General features: G+C 28.9%; 1 long non-coding RNA gene across 1 annotated transcript; it reads right to left on the minus strand.

Moving 5' to 3' along the window:
* Positions 1 to 319: 319 nt before the first annotated feature.
* LOC143062351 (uncharacterized) lies at positions 320 to 5,889 on the minus strand. The gene is made up of 3 exons (XR_012974707.1): positions 5,445 to 5,889; positions 1,238 to 1,300; positions 320 to 490 (listed from the first exon to the last, which is right to left on the minus strand). It is a non-coding gene; the product is annotated as an uncharacterized LOC143062351 (long non-coding RNA).
* Positions 5,890 to 8,327: the final 2,438 nt, after the last annotated feature.

The following is an 8,327-nucleotide window of genomic DNA, read 5'->3' on the forward strand; positions in this document are numbered from 1 at the left end:
AAGTCTCCAGTGACGCCTACAGAGAAACTACATGACGGTGCCAGTAACAACACAAGTAAAAAATAAAAAACAACAAAAATCTAACTTAAAGTTCTGTAGATATCATATATATTGAACATTGAAATTAACACTAAACTATTACAATTTAGTTGATATTAGTTTTAAAAAAAAATTAAAAAAAAATATATGTCACTGTATATTACACATTTCACTTTTTCTTTTCTCATTGCTGGTATATATTTAGAATGTAGTCCGCTGTATTATAATTTTCTGATTTTTGCAAGTGATACCTATCACGGATTAAAAAGTAAAGAAACTGTAAAATACAAAGCATTAAATTGGTACCAAACAGCTTATTTTTTACAATCATTATCAAGCAAACTGTCAAATGTTTCTAGTAAAGCTACATTGGAAAAAATCCATTTTATATCAATCTGTTCATATTCCTTCATTCAAAACCAGTCAGGACAGTCCGAGAGGTCTTCTTATCCTAAAAATAAAAATAAATATCGTTTACCATGTATGTATATAAATATTGTTCTTTTTTTTAAAATTGATTTGCATATGTATTTCAATATGAAAAACATAAATAATTGTACGTGTATTTGTTTACCAAACATTGAGTGTGCTAAAATTAAGAGGCACATGTCAATGTCTGTTTTTGAAGTCACATGGATGACCCAAATAATGACCCATGGGGTATATGTAAAAGAAAACAATAGATTTTATTTATCTAAAAATGTATATGTAACTTGTTATTGTATGTTTTTAATAGAAACAAATTGTGCTAAGTAAACACTTTACTTGTGAATACATGTAAAAACATTCAAACGAAATACGCATTTCATCCTTTTTGCAAAAGGATTGTAAATACAAATACAGGTAAAAAATTAACCCTGTTTATAAACATTATTTACAAAGATAACAATCATGGCAATTATGACATTGTCAATAGTAAAAATTGTATAAACTATGAAATAAACAATTTAAGTTTCAAATGTAAAAGAAAAACCAATAGCTTATGCTTATTCATAAGACAAATCATAGATAAATGTCCTAGAACAGAGAAAAGTGATAAAAATAAAACAACTGGAAAGATGTCTATTTATAGTCTCGTACTCTGTGAAGGTCAACTTCAGTGTGACCTAATTGTATCAATCAACGAGAATTTACCTATGTTAACTTTTAAAATACACATAACAACGTAAAGAGATTACAAATAAAATTAACTACTCACCAACCATGGTATTTAACAAACATCTTCATATCTGTACAGTTAATTGTAAAGATCTGCAACAATCTGATAAAAGAAAAAGATTGATTGAATGGTCAAAATCCCAAAAATGTGACATTCTTCTAATGCAAGAAACACACTTTACAGATAATTTAATAAACAATTTAAATACTGAATTTGAAGGTAAACTTTTACTGTGTAATGGTTCTAGCAATTCAAGAGATATTGCCATATGGCTGAATAAAAATGTTAACTTTAAAATAATTGATGACTATAAAGATATAGAAGGAAGACTTTTACTTGTTAATATTGAAATAAATGATACTATAATAACAATAGTTAATATTTATGCACCAAACAATCCAAAAAGCAGAAATACTTTTTTTCAAAACTGACCATACATTAATAGAAGAAAAAAGTTTAGGTCAAATTATTCTAGGAGGAGATTATAATGAAATTTTATCTCAAATTGATTCAAAAAGTAAAACTAATCAACAAATAATAGGAAAAAAGTTCACAACTTAAATAAACTTATAAAGTCCCTAAAACTCAATGATGTGTGGAGAACCAAAAATCCAAATAAAGTTCAATTTACATGGAGCAGAAAAGATAGGTCAGAGTCAACACGAATAGATTATTTTTTAATAGCTCCAGAAGTATTCAAAAACTGTGTTTCATGTGACATTAGACCAATAGTATTACAATACACAGATCACAACTGTGTTTCTTTAAAAATAAATCTAAACAGAGGCAAAAAAGGAAAAGGGTACTGGAAATTGAACAGCAGTGTACTTCAAAATGAAGACTATGCTGAAATAATTAGGAAAATAATTAATAAATTTAAAAACAAAGCTAAAACAAGAACAGATCTTGACATACTGTGGGACAATTTCAAAATAGAAGTTAGGGACCAGACAATAAGCTATTGCAAAACAAAAGCTAAGAATAAAAAAAAACTTAATCAGCAAATTGGAAAAAAAATTAACAGAATTAAATAATATTATTGACACATGCAATAATAAAAACAATAATGACATATCAAAAGAAATAGATAATATAGAAGATGAAATAGGAAAACTCTATAACGAAAAAATAAAAGGGAATCAAATAAGAGCAAGGGTAAAATGGGTTGAAGAAGGAGAGAAAAATTCCGCATATTTTCTAGGGATGGAAAAATCAAGACAGAGTAGAAAAACAATAACCCAATTATATGATGATAAAGGTCAAATTACAAGAGATCAAGAAAAAATATAAAAACTAGAAGCAAATTATTATAAAAATTTATATTCTACAAAAAACCCTGAAATAGAAGCAACTCAAAAGTATTTAGATTCTCTCAAGGAATATAAGAAATTAACTTACTATGAAAGTAATACTTGTGAAGGGGAAATAACTGTTGATGAATGTACTGATGCAATTTTTAAATAAACTTAATAAAGCGCCCGGTCTTGACGGACTAAATGTGGAATTTTACAGAACATTCTGGGATGAACTTAAATCCTTTATAGTCTTCACTTTTAATAACTGCTATGAAAAAAGAGAACTATCTAACACTCAGAAAGTTGGCCTAATATCTCTAATTTATAAAAAGAATGATCCCTTTTCTCTAGACAATTACAGACCTATTACTCTTTTAAACTATGATGCTAAATTACTTGCTTATGCCTTAGCACAAAGATTAAAACCATTGCTACCAAAGATTATACATACTGATCAAAAAGGATATGTCAAAAATAGGTATATCGGTTTCAACATTAGACAAATACAAGATGTCATAGACTATTCTGACACTTTCAAAATTGATGGGGCAATTTTATTTCTTGATTTTACAAAAGCATTTGACTCATTAGAATGGGACTTCATGTTTGAGACTTTAAAAACATTTGGATTTAAAGATAATTTTATAAGGTGGGTTCAGACAATGTACTCTGATATTAAAGGATGCATTATCAATAATGCATGGGTTTCCTCCCGTTTTAGGGCATCTCGCGGAATCCGACAAGGATGTCAGTTATCATCGTTACTATTTGTTCTAGCTGTAGAAGTTATGGCAATAAAGATAAGGGAAAATAAAAACTTAAAGGACTAGAAATAAAATTAGACGGTAAGAGTAATACCCTGAAAATCTGTCAATAAGTTGACGACACTACTCTATTTCTTCAATCAAAAAAAGATGTATCTCTAGCAATTAATTTAATAGACATATTTGGTACTCTCTCAGGTTTGAAATTGAATAAAACAAAAACTGAAGGAATATGGCTTGGTCGATTAAAAAACAGTCGGGAAAAATTTGCAAATATAAATTGGTGTACTGCACCAATCAAAAGCCTCGGAATTTACTTTGGTTACAATAAACAAGAATGTCAAAAACTTAACTTTGAAAAACAACTGTTAAAAAGTAAAAAAAAAATATCTGATTGGAGTAAAAGAAATCTTACTATCATAGGAAAATAGTTGTCATCATATCTTTAGTTTTGCCAAACCTAACATATGTTGCATCAAACACTATTATTCCGAAGGAAATGTTGCAAGACTTTAAAACTTTAATATACAATTTTATTTGGAAAGGCAAAAGAGATAGAATAAAAAGATTAACACTTTCAAATGATTTTCTGGAAGGTGGACTTAAGATGACAGACATTGATGCTTATATAAAATCACTGCATATCAACTGGATTCTTAAATTAAGTGAAAATAAAAATGACAACTGGACAATTATTCCCAAATTTTACTTCAACAAATTAGGAAAAAATCTTCTTGTATTTAAAATGAATATAAAGAATATAAACGACATTGCTAAAAGTAAGTTACAATATTTACCGGACTTCTATAAACAACTTATTAAAGATTGGATAAGTGTAAAGGGAGGTAATACAAAATATCCCAAAAATTTTCTTGAAATTAGAAAACAAGTTTTGTGGGGAAATGATAATATCCGGTTTAATGGAAAATGTTTAAACTTTGAAGATTGGATAAAAAGTTACATTATCAATATAAGTGATGTAATAGATGAACAGGGCAATATCTCTGAAACTATCATTTTAACTAAATTAAAATATAAACAAAATTGGATAAGGCAAATATATATGTTAAAAAAAGCAATACCAATTGATTGGAAAACAATTCTTTGCACTGAAGATTCATTCAAAACTAAAGTTAAAGTTACAAATGACTTAAAAATTATGCACAGGACAATTACTCCCTTGATGAGTACAAAAGAACTCTATAAAATATTCACACTGAAAAATAGTTGTGATAAACCAAATGGTCTTCTTATGTGGGAAAAAATATTTGAGAAACACTTAAATTCTAAATTGAAAAATACTTTTGTTTTTATTTTTCAATATCTCACTGATAATAGATTGAAAATATTTAGATGGAAACTGATTCACTACATACTGCCAAGTAATGAACTTTTAAAAAAGTGGAAAATTACTGAAGACAAATTATGAAAGCATTGTAAAAAAAAGGAAGACTATGAACATTTTTTTGTCAATTGCTGTTATAATAATGACTTTCTAAAAATAGTAATGAAATTAATGAAATCCCTAGGTATTGAAAAAGACATAATAAGCCTTGAAAATCTAGTAACAGGGTACAAAATTGAAGATTTAGCATACTTTGATATTAATTACATATTAACCATAATATCCTTCTCAATATACAAATCATATTTTGTCTCAGAAAAGAAAACGAAAGAAATAAACATTTTTAAAATTTTCCAGAAAGAAATTTCAGAAATTATTGAAATAAACAATTTTAATAACTAAAAAACTAATCAGATAATTCTAAAAACAAATAGATTCATTGCAAAGATTCAATTGAATCAGGACTAATCCATTTACGAAGCACAACACATTGTGTACAAAATTGTTTATTGTACACAAGCCAAATATGGTTATATTTATGATCAAGTTCAATCATGCATGTTCAATGTTTGTAAGCATGTTCAGCCATGCATGAGTCACCGCATGTAAATTATACTGCATTTTTTATATTTTAAAATGTGTATTTACAAAAGATAAAAAGAATGGTTGTGGTATAAATGTATCCGCACGTTTATTAATTAATGTGAGAAATTAATGTATCATTTCGGATGAGTGCTCCAATTTGTTATTGTTAAACTTCAATTATTTGTGCATTAGACATATACATTTCGACGAAAAAAAGACCAGTAGATAACTAAAGAAAACTTGAATAGTAAACTCACCATATATAATCGTTAAATCCAGTGGATAATATTTATATTTAGACGACACACATCAAAACTATACCCGATAACGCACATGCGAAAAACAACACTGTGCCCAATATTAATGGAAACACGGATCATACCGATAACGGAGTTTATTCCATAAAAAATAAATACTATGAAAAAGAGAAAAAGAAACAAAATGTAATCAAGGATTTGTATAGTAAGACTTACTATACAAATCCTTGATGTAATGTATGCGTATAATCACAATAAGTTATCAAATATATTTTGTGAAATGTCTTATATTATGAATACTAATATTATGAATAAATATATCTTGCCAAATAGTGCTTCCCTTAACTATTAGCTAAGCTAACATGAGGGATACTAAGTTAAAGCTGTAAACTTAGTAAATTGTTACAGCAAATATGCAATAAAGATATTGTTACGTTAATAAAAAAAATATATATATATAGATATGCTGATTATCTTAACGTGAGATCTTTCCCCGGACTTTGAAAAAGTTGTCTTTGTGTTAATTAATCATATCGGTTATTTTTGCCTTATGAGTAACTTACCTAACGGGGATTCACACACACCCCTATATGCAGACGTACTACAGTGCTCTTCGGCCCATTTGAATTTTCCAGTGGCGCTATTGCAAGGCAATCGTCTGTAAAATATCCATAAAGAGCAACAAGATTATCCCAAGGCATGGGCTTTCCATCGGATGTTTTATAAACTGCCTCTGTTACAACATCAGTCAGACCAATCCACCAGTAGTCAGTGCTACAATTTGTTTAATGAAGTCAAACTTTGCTGTTTTATGTGTTTATCATTTTATTAAATGTCAATAAGTTAATGATAACAAAAATAGTTTTTGTCTTTTATTGGACATTTTTAGACATTATTTGAAGAAAATTTTGGGTATTTGTTTATAAGAAGATATTATAAAGTCTCATGATCCACAACTTTTCTATACTTGGGCTAGTGAGAAAAATTCTATAGTTTCATGTCCCTTGTATAAACCCGAATCTTTTTCCTTTTTTCACTTTGAGTTTTTAAGCCATTTGATTGCACTTTGATTGACGTAAACCGCAGGTATGTTTTCATTTATACTGATGTTGAAACAAAAGGCAACAACCGATTGTCTGATTGATCAGTTTTTATTCTGGACATTACATGATTATGGTTTACTTTTATAAATTGTTATTTGGATGGAGAGTTGTCATCGGCACTCACACCACACCTTCCTATATCTATTACATTCATTTAAGTTCGTTCATGTTGCTGTTTGATAAATTTTGGTAATCTGAAATGTGTACTTTGAATTGTTGATGTAGCAAACAAAAAAATATTTGTATAAGACGCCAAACATATCCATGAAAACTATATAAACTATAGGTTTTATCATACCTGTGAAGTATTCCTGTTCCATTGAGGATTATGTAATACGTTGTATTGTCTGGAAATGTTCCTAATATACCACCATTTGTTCCACATTGGGTTCCGGTATCGGCCCATTTCAGTGGTGTTGGGGTTGTCCAGTAACACTTGTTTATATTTGGTCCAATTTTACCAGGTGCACATTTGTAGTCTAGAGATAAAGAAGTGTATTTTCTAAAGTTGTCAAATCGAACAGTTTTGACTAAGTTGTTACTCGAATAATCTTTCGAACGATAAACCAGTTAAGTTAGTGTTTAAAAGCCGTATTGTTACTACTCTATAAATGTACGCTTTTATGATACGATTTATTGATATTTATTACAGGGCGTTGTAAGGCTAGGGTTTGAACATTTCTGGTGAAAAAGTATAATAAAAATACAGAACTCCAAGGCAAATTCAAAAAGGGGCAGTTCACAAAATCTAACAAAATCGATCGTCATCAATCAACGAAAGGAAAGGTAAGCAACGGTCATATTCGGGACTAGGTAGATACATTTTCAGAAGAAAATGGAGGGTTCAACCTGCGTTATTTTCTAGCAAAATTTCCATATTGCATGACAGTGTTTATAGTTTCGTTATATTTATAGAATTAAATGAGCAACCAAAACAGATATAATAAAAAAATGTGACATTAATTGGGACCCAGCAGTTTGTGTAAAACATTGTGTAGAAACGTATCACAATTCCCAAATGAATTCATAAGTTTTACCTTTAATAATCCAGGACTACCGTATCTACTACGTTTTAAGGTAAACAAAAGCAATCAATATACTTGACCATTGATCTGTCAAACTAATAACCACAGCGATAATTTTTAAAATTCAACAATCAAAACTATTAAAATTGCCCGTTTAACCAGTTTACGTTCGTGGTGTCCGATACTCGGACCTCACGATGATTAACTAGCTTAACGTTGTCAACATTAATTTGTCTTAATATATTCGATTAAGGACGAGTGTTATGTTTACATTATTATACACGCATTTTTAATGAACAAAGTCATGTGTTATTCACCTCTCATCATGGTCATCTTCTTTGATACAACAATTGAGATAGTATTGGAAAATAATAAACTGAATAGTAGGTTATTTTTGTATGTTTGTTAAGATGTTAAAAAAACGTTGTATTTTGTTACATAAGACCTGTTTAATGAATCTTGATTTCTTTAGAACATAAACAGTGCCTAATTTGATTTTTCAACAACACCTACCTTGACAAATACAATGACAGATTATCTAACTCAGAAAGTTTTACTAGCATGAAATAGTTATCAAAGGAACCGGGATTATAATTTAGTACGTAAGACGCGCGATTCGTCTACATAAGACTCATCAGTGACGCACATATCAATATATGTATGAAGACAAACACTTGGAACTAAAACTGAATATTGGTGCTTCGGAATTGGGTAATGTCTGACACATGTTGTCGTAAATGAAAGGACAAAAATAA

This window comes from Mytilus galloprovincialis, chromosome 2 (genome assembly GCF_965363235.1).
Source record: "Mytilus galloprovincialis chromosome 2, xbMytGall1.hap1.1, whole genome shotgun sequence".
NCBI lineage: Eukaryota > Metazoa > Mollusca > Bivalvia > Mytilida > Mytilidae > Mytilus > Mytilus galloprovincialis.